Here is a 12,005-nt window from a genome sequence, read left to right as displayed (position 1 = left end):
CTTTCATCCTCTCTGATAAAGGAATATAGTAACCGGTAGGCATTTGGGAAGGGAGGAAGTTTCAGGTGATTTAACCTGAATGTAGCAGAGTGCCAGGAGCACTGAGGCAGAACCTGCAGAGATGGCAGTGGGAGATCTGTGCCAGGCACCACTGCAGGGAATGACCCAGTCGGATCCTGATCTCAGCACAGAAATTCCTCCAGAGCCACGAGGGGTTTTGGCAGCCTGACAGACAGCAGGGTAAGACCAGGGGGTGTGTGTGCTCTGCATACCCGATGAGTTGTAGATGCCTGTGGAAAAAAAAAAAAAAATTGTTCTTTGAGTATTTATTTTTTAACACTTCTCACTTGCAACAAGAAGACACTGGTTCAACATCAAGGTATTGCAGCTTACCAGCTGGAGTTCCACTTATGTTCATACATAGATTCATGGGAATGTCCTAGAGAGAGCAAAGTGGGTTTACTCCTTTTTACACCATTTTGTTTTGTGGTATATGTATGTGTGTGCAGATATTGACACGTGAGTACGTACATCTGCTTGTTTAAATAACAAGTATTTTGCTTTTCTGTCCCCTGACCAACATCAATTGCTGTGCTGCCTTTGTCCATGTGCTGTGAGGGCTGATTCTTTTGCATTCTTTGTGCTATCTTTGCTCCTGCTGAACCGCAGCCGACACTTTAATTGGGGTGGCTGAGCTCAGTGCATTTGCTTTTGGAATTGGACACTTTTCAGTGCAAAGAGAGGGTACCACAGGCTGACTCTTCTGCCTTTATCCTCAATCAAAACTCCATTAAATCAGACCTATAGTTTGAAACAAGGGACATTCCCCCTTGCACTGAAATCCATGGGAAAGGCTGGAGACTCCATTTTTAAGGTTAATTAGGTCCTGAAAGGAATTACCTGGATTTGTTTTCTCTATATTTTTTTCTACTATTTAGAAAAAAACCCATTTTAATTACCTTCATCTTTGTTGGCATATTCACATACCCTTCTCCCTTCATAGGAAAAAATTTACATCCTTTTGAGTTTATTAAAAGCTGTTTTGATAGACAGATTCTAATTCTCATTTTTTTAAAAAATGAGCACAGTGCTCGACATTTTGTTAAAATTTAGGCATCAGATATTACTATATATTAATGTGAGTCATACAGTTAATCTTTATTTTTGTTTAACTGACTGCTAACACTGTTCACTGTTAAGCTCTAAATGTGAATTTGGTTTTCAGTTGGCTACACTGTGTTTGGAAAATAAAGAACAAATAGTTTAGGGCATGACCGTTCAAAAATCCTTTGGTGGGGGTGGAAGTTATAGAAAACATTTTTTTTTTATTATTATTATTTTTATTTTCAGCTTCCCATTATGAATCTGCTGTGGACCCTACTGTTGATTCAGAAAGGTAAATGCTGTCCTTTTCAACTCCCTTTGGAAGGTTGCTTTTGGCTGCGTGAAAACATTCGGTATCAATATGATAAGAGATAATAGTTGTGACCTACCTGGGGTCCAGCAGAAAAATCCTCTTTATGCCCCTAAAGAGGGTTCCCAAAGCCTGCCCAGCCCTGCCACAGAGAAAGTCTCCTTGGAGGAGACCATTCAAGGTTTGAGGCAGGAGAAAACTGTTGGCTGGAGTCAGTCTCATAACTTTCTTCTCTTTGTTACTGAAAATAGAGCTATTTATCATGCTTACCCTTCAATGTCAATATACTTGAAGAATGGAATGTGTTGTAGGAGGGAGGAGGGAGATATCATCTTGTTCTTTTACTCAATTTTAGATGAATTGATTTTGCAGGGGAGTAAATTTGTATTTGTAGTCCTCCCTCCCCATTCCAGGTTTCCTTGTGTTAACTTCCAGCCCTTTCTCCCACATCCCTTCAGAAAATAACTGGGTTCTCAGTTATTTTCAGTAGAAACTCAGTTCTCTTAACCCTTAGCAATAATCCAGGCACGAGGGGGTTTGAGCACGTTCAAGAAAGGCCCTGTAATTTCAGCATAATAACATGGCTCTTCTCATTCTAATGACGTTCTTTGCTCCTTGATAGACTAAAGAAGTTTTCTGCGACTTTTTTGCTGTTGCTGTACAACACACTTCAGTCACAAAATGGCAATGTTCTCCGTGGATTGCAGGGTTTTCTTCTTGATTCTTTTCTTCTGTTCTTCTGATCCCTTTCTTCTCATCTTATCTCTGGCTCTTGGTTTTATATCTGTTGTGCTGAATGTAAAATGCTTGGAAAGAGTAAGAATGAACAAGGTAGATTTCTGATCAACCCTGTCACACCAAAAAATATTAATAAAAAATAGTAGTCAGACTGGAAGAGGCACAGAGGAGGGACTGCTGTAGGAGTGCTGAAGAAAAGTGGGGTAAACTCCAGTTTTAGAGGGTGGTTTGGAGATCCTACTCTTCTGTCATGGCTGATCCCCACAAACTCCCCTGTTACAGACCCTCAAAGCCACAGGGTGGTGATTCCCAATGGGGGAAAGGCAAGCAAGCAGAAGCTACTGTAAGAACACGGGTCCTTGCATTTTTCTTGGTGTTTGGGGTCTCTATTTAGATGACCACCCACTGGGTTCAGCACTAATGACCCACTGGAGGTGCAGAATGAATGAAGCCATACAGTCAGTCAAGCTTAGCTTCAGAAATTACTGGGACCATTACCAGATCTTGGAGTTTTTCTTGTCCATCCCACTCTCAGGAAATACGGCATTTCACACCTGCTGTCACCCAAGAGTTCTTCAACACAGCCCAATTTGACTTCAGGCATACAGGAACATCTGGACTGATGTTGTGCCAGCTTGCAGAACAACCTCAAATCTTGGCATTCCTGCTCCTGTGGCTTTGGGGTGCTGCAGTGTCAGAGCAAGCAGGGATCAGTGGACACAAACAGACCCAAACAGATTAACTGGAGGCACAGAGCAGTGAGGTACAATTATTCATAATTAACTGGTGAATTTTAATGGAGGCTGAGTCACGGATTCTCCCCCTGTGGCTTTGGAATTGCCAACAGAACAAAGTGCTGGGTTTATTTGACATTCAGTGCAGAACTGCATTTGGTATCTGTGCTCAGCAACCTTGACAATGGCCCAGGAGCCCTTGGCTCTGAGCAGGGAAAACACAGAATAGAGTGGTCGTTGCTCCAAGTGTAACTATCCAGTGAAAGGGTTTCCTTGATGGCATGGGTAGCAGGACACAAAAGCACAAAGCCAATCTCCTTTGAAAGATAATTTGTTTCTGCAGATGTTGGAAAACGAGCTGGTTGGTTGTTGTTTGGATTCCAGACAAGGGAGTGTCTGATAATGAGTTGCTTTTATGCGAACAAAGACAAGATGCTTTATGTGACTGCTTAGAGTCAGAAGAAAGCTGCATTAACAGACCTCAGCAAGTTCTGGACCTAAAGCCATCCTTTCCTGGCACCTCCTGAAAGCAGGATTTTACCTTTGCTAACTGGCAAAATGCCACCTGAGCAGACCAGCTGAGGTAGGCAGACAAATACTGTGGCTGGGTTCATCTAAAGTGTTTGTTGAGGTCAAATCTCCTGGAAGGCAGTGGAACAGAGGTGCTGTGTCCTGAGTTTCTGAGGCTGTCACCTGCTAATTGGATAGACTGTCTCTGCCTTAGTGCTGATCAGAGTTAATGCCCAAGATCAAAAGATAGCTCAATGAAGATAAATTTGCAGCATGAGAGAATTTGTCGTGCATGTAAGTTACTGCAATACAGAATAAGCAGAGCACTGGTATTATGTAGGTGTGTGTAAGGGGGTTGTGAGGCAAGACCCTGAGTTGGACATAGGCTTTAAAGAAAATTCAGTGTCCTAATTTGTGTTTGAAGTTATAAGCTCGTCCCAGTATATTAACATTCCTCCCTCAAATTCTCTAGGAATGGTCCCACATCCCTAGAACATACCATAGGACTTTCTGATTGGAGTGGAATCTTTCCTCTGAGAATAGATGGATTTGATGGACAAGTAAAACACCTTTTTCTAACCAATAGAACACTTGACAAGGAAGCTATTATCAATTGGAGGTTTCCCTCAAGGTTTGTAGAAACTGTATAGAGGACAGCATGGGGCCATGATAAGGAGCCGTCTGAACTTTTGTGGTGTCACTCTGTGTGTCGTGACCATCCCAACCCTCTGTGGCTCACGCGCCTGCCCCAGCACTTTGGTTGTGCTGCCCTGCACTCGGGCAGGCGTGTGAGCCCCGATGTGTGTGTGGTGTCTTCAGGTGCACCAGGAGCACAGAATTCAGCAGAACCGTGGCCTGAGCCCTCAGTGCAGCCCTCATTAGCAGCAGGCTCAGCCCTTGGCTCTGCCTGGTGCATATTAATGACTTGTTTTTCATCCCTGCAGGCCATGGGAACTGTCCCCACGTGCCGCGTCCTCAGCCGCTCCTCCACCCAGGGGACCTTGGGGGCTTTGCTGGGTCACAGGTGATCCCATGTCCAGGGGGGGGGAAAAAAAAAGGGAAACTATCACTTGTTCAGGAGCCTGTGCACAGGATTTATGGTAAGTGAGATTTTGCTGGTGTTTTTTCCCTTTTAGTGTGCAGGCACTTTTCCATAAGTTCTCTGCTGCCTGGGGTTTGAGACAGGCTGCCCTTTATGCTGTAGGCAATATGATGCTATGGAGCTGGCAGCCTTCCTTTTTCACAGCCCCACACTAAATGCAGGGCAGGCAGGCAGGGGAAAATAAATCTGAAAAGGGAGAAGGTTGTGCTGTTCTAGTTTCCCTTCCTCTCTTTCCTGCCTGCTCTTTTCCTCAGGTCTTTTGCTCTGCTATAAATGCAGGTAAAAGCCTCCAGTCCTGATGAGCAAAATGAAGACAGCCACGGGCTCCGGCAGTGTGTATCTACTTTAATTTCTCTTTTCTTTCTTCTAGTAATCCAGACAAATCTTGCATGTTTTCTGCTCCATTCTTTGGGTCAAGAACACACTGGTTAATAGCCAATTATTTCATACCCTAAGGAAATGTTGGGAAAGAAGTTCCTGGGAAGAGTCAACTTGTTTTGGGAAATGAGACTAATATTCAGTAAGTGAGATATTTCCCCTTTCTCTCCTTTGCAATACTGTCCCATCTCAGCACAGGGCTGAATTTATTGCTGTAATAGCTGTGATTCAGACAAAGTATAATAATTTCCCAGAGCTGGTTTTGGTGGGGTTTTTTTTTTTTTTGTTGTTTTTGTTTTTGGTTTTTTTGGGTTTTTTTTTTTTTTGGGGGGGTTTTTTTTGTTATTTTTTCTTGTTTCTCACAAAAAGTGAAGTTTTAGCCAGGACACCATAGCAAAAATTTCAGTTAGGTAATTAAATTCTGCCTATTGAAAATTTCCCTTTCAAAATCTGTCCCAAAATACTGGTTCCTTTTTCCTCTGAGCACTTTTAAAGGGTGAATTCACTTTAAACACACAACTTTCCAAATTCTGAAGCCTGCTGAAATTTTCCTTGACTGCCTAAACCAGAATGTGCAGTTCCAGCTGAGATATCTAAAGGTACATTTTTGCATGTTTGATTGTTGTTTGTATTCTTGTTTAGACACAACTCATGTAGACTCAACCTATGACTAGCAGAAGGAAACAAAATTATTTCCATAGGAAAAACAAGCATTATTTAAAACTATTTTTTTTTAGTAACGAGTAGCATAGAGCATGAATAAATTTAATTTGTGTATCAAGGGCTGTTTTACATGCACAAAAACCCAACAGTGAAAAAAAAAATAATAATAGTCTGAAAGATAATCTGAGGCGAACAGTCTGGAACAGCAACCCAGAACAGATGATCCACAGTATAAATTACTCCAATTTATTTTTTTAAATTTACTTCTGCTACTTTATTATTGTTTATTCATTTGATAGATGGCATTTAATTTCCGTTTGAGAGCTTCGGGATGAGTGTTTGATGCTAATGGTTGAAATTTACTCCTGGGCAGGAAGCCAGCAGTGCCACAGCCATGTCCCAGTGATGCCCTCCAAGCTGTGTTTAAGTGGCCTTCTGTTGCCCTTGGGGTATGTTTTACACAGGAAGCTTAAAGCCTAATGCAGGCCTGCAGCTCTACTTGCTGGAGCAAGAAAAAGATGTTTTTCCCCCCTCTCTCTGTCCTCTTCTCTCCAGCAAGAAAATCAAATTATTGGATTACCGGCCCTTCGATTGTGCTCGGCACAAAATAGTTCAAAATCCCATTGTGCTGGAGATCTTTGAGATGAAATGTAAATGGATAAAGAAAACAAATGTATTAAATTGGTCCGGTATGTCAATAGTGTGCTATTACCCGATTGAGTGAAATGGGTATGGCTGCTCTTCTAAACTGCCTGATGTACGTGAGACAGCTGCTGCTAGACTGGCCACACCAAAAAACCCCAACAAACCAAAAAACTTAGAAAAAGTCCACCCACAGGAGCCTACTAAAGGCATACATTAATGCAGATTTTCCTTCCTTACTTATTTTTATTTCTGGAAAAAGAAAATCGAAGGAAAGGGATCGATCTCGCGCAGGGTTAAAATTGCAATTACCCACAGATCTGTGCAGCACATGAAATATTGGGGCTGATAGATTGGAACCTGGCTGCTTTGTTCTACACATACCTCCATATGCATTGGCTTGAACTTTGAATTTCCTGCTTTCTGCCAGTTTTTGTTACTTTCACAGGTGTTTTGTGTATTTATTTGGGGCTAATTCCTACTTGTTACAGTGTATTTTTAAGACATTATATCAGCTAAGACTGGGAGAGGCATCTAATGGATTTTAAACTGCATTATTGTTGTAATCTTTGTGCATATTCACACCATCCAAATGTCACTCAATTGTGCAGAATAAATAGGTCCACAGTAAAGTTTAGGTGAGATAAATTTGTGTACTTTACAAAGTGGAGAAGACTGCTTTATCAGCCAAGGATTCGATTCTTCCATTTTATACCAGGCTGGTTTCTCTACAAGTTTCTTGTTAAAGTTGTTATCTTACTGTCCTTTTGTATTTATGTGCCCATAGAGCAATAACCAGCTATTGAAACACAGTTGTCACTGTCACTGTGTTTGAATTTCTTTCACTCCACAGCTTTGATGAATTCAGTGTCGCTCTTGTGTGCAAGTGAAATTTTTGCTGGCCAAATATGTGAGCACGTATTCTAATGACTTGGGTTCCAAACAGAGCCTCCAAAACTGACTAATAAAATGCACATTAAACTAGAAGCTGAGATATATTTTTGTAGCTTGTTGAGATTCTAGCACATATTGGTATTCATGAGATAATAAATGTGAAATGGATTTGATGCTTACCCACCTGAACATTCCTGAGTTCAAAAAAATAAAAGAGATTGATAGACAACGCCTTCTCTCTTTTACAACTAATAAGCTTCTAGCTCATTAAGTTATTACATGCCATTCCTCATCTGACAAATGGAATCCATAATTCAGTTTTTCCCAGAGTTGCACATTCTTTAAGTCTACAGACTAAATCACCAGAGCACATTTTGTCAATAAAGCTTCTGTTTGGTGGGGGAAGGAGGGGGCAGTTAAGTAAAGTAATGTGAAATGCAGTCCATTCTTTGTGTCAGAGGTCATTTATTTGCTTCAATATTGCTTTTATTCTATTTATACATTCACTAAGTGATGATTATTATGGAAAGTCCGTGGTTATTCACTGTGTTGTATTTAAAATGTTTTACGTTTTGTTGCAGGCTCTTACACTTGGAAATCTTCAGCGCTATCTTGAGAAGTAAACTGTCTTTTTTGCAATGAATCCTTGACAATGCATTAGTTCAGCTGTGCATTTACTGAGGGATAAAGGCTTTCTTCTGTGAGCACTGGGAAAGCCACAGAGGCAAACAAAAACCCAGCCATGTTCTGCAGCCCTGAACCAAAAGACTTGTCACTTCCTGAGCCAGAACTGCCCAGCACAGATGCAGGCAGCCAGTGACACCTTCAGCATGGAAAGTTATATGGGACTAATTTGTGCCCTAGACCAAGTTTCCAGCACTGCTCCTCTCACCAGGGCTTGAAGAGGGATTGCTGTGCTCTGTGTTGAGTGTAATATACAGTATTCATTTGCAGAAAATACAACCTGGAGGTAAAATGCTTGCCCAGGGAGTGGGATAGAGTGGTCCGGGCTCTTCGGAGCTTGCAGTGATTTAAACCCATTTTTGCTGTCCAAAGAAGCAGGCAATCATGATGGGGGGAGAAAAGAGCAGTGTGCCCTGCCCTCCCAGCCCTGGCATTTGGGGGGATGCTCTGCTGAGGGCCCCCCAAGGCTGTGGCTGAAGGGACAGCACTCCCTAAGGAGGGGGTGAGGCTGAGGGCTGGGAGGGGAAGCAGGGCTGCCCTGCAGTTCTGCCCCTGGGCAGGCTCAGACCCTGCCTTCTCCCCTCCTCTCCCCCTGTTCTGGTTAAAGCCTGCCTTTCTCCTTGCAGTGGAAATGTGAGCAGTCGTCATTTTCACCAGAGGGAGAAGAAGCTGTTCCCTGCCCCAAAGTGTCCCGGGGGTGGATGGTTCAATCCCTGCAGGCATCCAGAAATTAGCGTCACCTCTGCAGGTGAATGAAAGTCAGGGTTAGTCTGAGTGAGGAGAGGAATGAAGGAGGGTAGCACTGAGCAGGAATATTCAAGCCTGCACACTACTGGGAGGAGGTGTTGAGTAAACATTTTAACCAGCCCAGGTCTGTCCAAAATGCTCTGACACTGTATTATCATACTTTAATAGGGCTTTAGGGCTAGTGCTTCTCATTATATTTTTAGTTAAAAACGCACACGCAGGTGATTGCTGCAACTGAAGAATAATGGAAAGCACTATCTTAAAATGAAATGTTTTAACACGGTGCTAAGACAACAGTCTAATGGGGTTGCTGCTCATGACAATTACTGACTGTGAATTATAAATGAGAGAACAATGGGAAGCATTGTTTTAATGGAAAATGTAATAAATGAAGAGAAGCCAGAAGTCTCTAATTGATCCTTTCCCCAGAGATCACTCAGAGCTGCTCTCAAGCTGAAAAATCCATCTTCGAGGAAGAAGTTCCTGTGTGTTCACTCCCTGAGAGCTGCGCCAGGGCAGGCACCTCCAGACCCACACTGGGGCTTGCTCTTGGCCTTGGAATCCTGCTCAGGATTTTCCTGTCTTCCCAAAATGGGAATTCTGCTGCTGAAGCTGTATTAGTGCCCTTAGCTGACCTCTGAAAGGAAGGCTCTCTACACCACCAGGGAAATGAGTCAACAATGCTTTTTTTGCCTTATCAAAGCACTTCTAAAGTCTGATTTTTCTAGACAGCTAGGTAATGAAATATTCAGTATTCTGATGGGGTTTCTTAACCCACTCTCACTCTTGTCTGTGACTTTAGCCTGTGTAATTTGATTTGAGCCATTTATTAATTTTTACCTAATATATAAAAAATAGCAATGAGGCGAAAACACTGGAAATATTCCCAAGAACCAGAAAAGACTGGCAGCTGTGGGTCTTCTGTAACTGCTGACACCTCCTGAGAGATAAGCACTAACACTGAATTTATCGGGGACTTTTGAGCTCTTGCTTTATGTTTAAATAAAAAAATAAGTAAATAAATCTATTCTTTTCAAGCTTGTTGCTTTTTTACCAGGGTCAGTTTTAATGAGAAAGTTTAACTCATCAGTGTTGAGTTTCCTACTAATTAGGTGAAAATGATTTTTCCTCTGTGTGCAGTTTCCTGAACTAGTGGGTAGCATCCACAAATAGTGCTGCCCTGCTTTAGCCTTTTCAAAAAACAAGAAAAGAAGGTCTAAGAAGTTACTGACTACTACAGCATTTGCATTCTGTGGGAACATGTAAAATGACATTTAAGAGCTGCACGTTGTTTCTGTAATTCCAGGACTGAAATAGATCTGCTCACCCTTTCTGCCATAGTGTATATTCTTCCAGTAACAAGATAATTTATGATTCAAAGTAATATATTTGACAGCATAAATGAGTGATCTGCTCACATCCACTAACATTAGCATGTGGTTTAGCTCGTTGTTATAATAAACAAACCAAACCAAATTTTCATTCCTGGCCAAACCAACGCTCATTTCCTGGCCCACTGGCTATTTTTTTTTATGCTGGTTGTTTTTTATTTTACAGGCCTATCAAGTGCTGCTATGGAAGTCACTTTTTTCCCTACTGAGTGCATAAATTACAAGTCCTGGAGCAGCGCTCAGTGTGCTGTAATTCCTGGCCATAACATCTATGAGATATGTTTAAACTGAATGATCCACTGCTCAGAGGAGTGATGGCTTCTTTTATGGCCCTCCTGTTTCTGCAGACAGTAAACCACTGAAATAGACCATGAAGACAAGGGCAACTTCACCAAATTCTCATCTTTCCTGGAGTCTTGCAGGGACTTTTTTCTGTGCTGCGGGACACCTCACACTTCACACATTCAGGATTAACTAAATCTTGGCATTAATAGTGTTTTTCGGGTTTTTTTCTATATTTTGAATATAGAATATGGGGGTTTTTTGAATATTGAATATGGGGGGGGGGTTCTTATATTTTGAATACATTTAGTCTATATTTTGAATATTAAAACTCTGACAATTTCTAGAAAAGTCTGTACCTCTCTTTGAAGCAGATACAAGCTTCAAACTCATATGTAGCTTATATGTATAAAACCCACTTTGAAAGATGTTATTGCTCCTTCTAGTAATTTTTTCTCCATTTGCACAGAAAAAAGGTTTTTCTACTTCCAGGCAGACTCGTCTATTCCTACCTCTTATACACTCACTCACCTTGAAAATGCAGGGCATTATCCTACAGAAGCTTTTTCACAGACTCCATGACTTTGACAATTACACTGACTGTATTTTTTTCATACCTCCTGTCTTTCTTGACAGATCCTCCAATATTATTTTATCCATTGTGTGACCTTCTTTACTTGACATTCCTATGTCATTGCTCTGAATCCAGGCACAAAGGACTGAAGAAGGCTGGGATGTGCAGGAAGGGAGAGGACAGGATTGTTACCCAAAGCAGGTGTGCCTAAATAAATGCTGAAAATAAATGCTAAATATTTATTTACAAATGCTTAAAATTATAAATGCTTAAAAATTATTTATAAGTGCTTAAAATGCATTTAAGATAATTGCATGTCAGACCTACTTAAATTCTAATGGATAATACATGTTCTCACGCCCTCTTCATGGGTTAAACGTTCATTCATAGTAGCAAGGTGACATAAAACCCTTTTTTATACTCAGGTTGGAAGTTGTGATTGAAAATCCCACTCTCAATACCCCCAGCCCCCATCCCAGACTTTACTGGGTTTCTACTAGTGAGTAGTATGCTTTATAATTTTACTATTTTCGTGTATTTAAATATAATGTCTGTCTAGGTACTGATTTTATTTTCCTGTTTAATTTATTCTCCAGGTTCTCTGGCCTTCAATCAATGCGCTGGGTGATTAAATTATTATCCCAGTAATGAGATTTGACACAATTTATGCCAGTTACCTGTGTGACCTGCTAAGTAGGTTAATTGGCAACCCTGAATAATTATCACCCACCTCATCTTGCTGGTTGAGAATCTGATGAGGAATGAAACATAAAAATGCTGAAAAAGACACGCAGTTTTTAATTTTGGCTTCTGAATTGTTTCAAAGAAACCTTTTAGTTTCTTATAGTGACTTATAAGTTACTATAAACTTACAAAAAAACTTAGTTTCTTCTAGTAACTTATTAATAAAATGCAGCAATTGAAAAAAAAAATCTTGTGACATACTGGTTTTATTAATATATAGTTGTTTGCTCTTGTGCACAGCTTCCTAGAAGAAAAAGAACTCTGTGACAGATGAACAGGGCCCTGTGTTCCGCAAATTGCTTTTAGAAGTGAATTGTTGCATCCTCAGAGACACTGCTCAAAAGTGAGGCGATTTCAAGGAGTCAAAGTGATATTTGTGGGTGACATTGCAAGTATTGTTTTAATGCTTTTCTGTGAAACCTTGAGAACTAGAAATTAACTCTATTGTTTAATGAAAGCTGTGATCCTTCTATTCCCATTTCCCAGGAAAGAGAGTTAAGAAAAATAA

General features: G+C 41.0%; 1 long non-coding RNA gene across 3 annotated transcripts; it reads left to right on the top strand.

Moving 5' to 3' along the window:
- Positions 1 to 2,043: 2,043 nt before the first annotated feature.
- LOC136300303 (uncharacterized) lies at positions 2,044 to 10,431 on the top strand. Of its 3 annotated transcripts, none has more exons than XR_010723657.1 (4): positions 2,044 to 3,469; positions 3,869 to 4,496; positions 4,869 to 5,018; positions 7,657 to 10,431. It is a non-coding gene; the product is annotated as an uncharacterized lncRNA (long non-coding RNA). The 3 variants fall into 3 exon arrangements; XR_010723658.1 differs by having other exon boundaries at positions 2,044 to 4,027; positions 4,341 to 4,496; XR_010723656.1 differs by having other exon boundaries at positions 2,044 to 4,496.
- The last annotated feature ends 1,574 nt before the right edge of the window (positions 10,432 to 12,005 follow it).

The sequence above is a fragment of the Chamaea fasciata genome, unplaced genomic scaffold (genome assembly GCF_029207755.1).
Source record: "Chamaea fasciata isolate MVZ Bird 193981 ecotype frontalis unplaced genomic scaffold, bChaFas1.0.hap1 SCAF_22, whole genome shotgun sequence".
NCBI lineage: Eukaryota > Metazoa > Chordata > Aves > Passeriformes > Sylviidae > Chamaea > Chamaea fasciata.
Note: the sequence above shows the minus strand (reverse complement) of the source record. Positions and strands in the feature narration are given on the sequence as shown.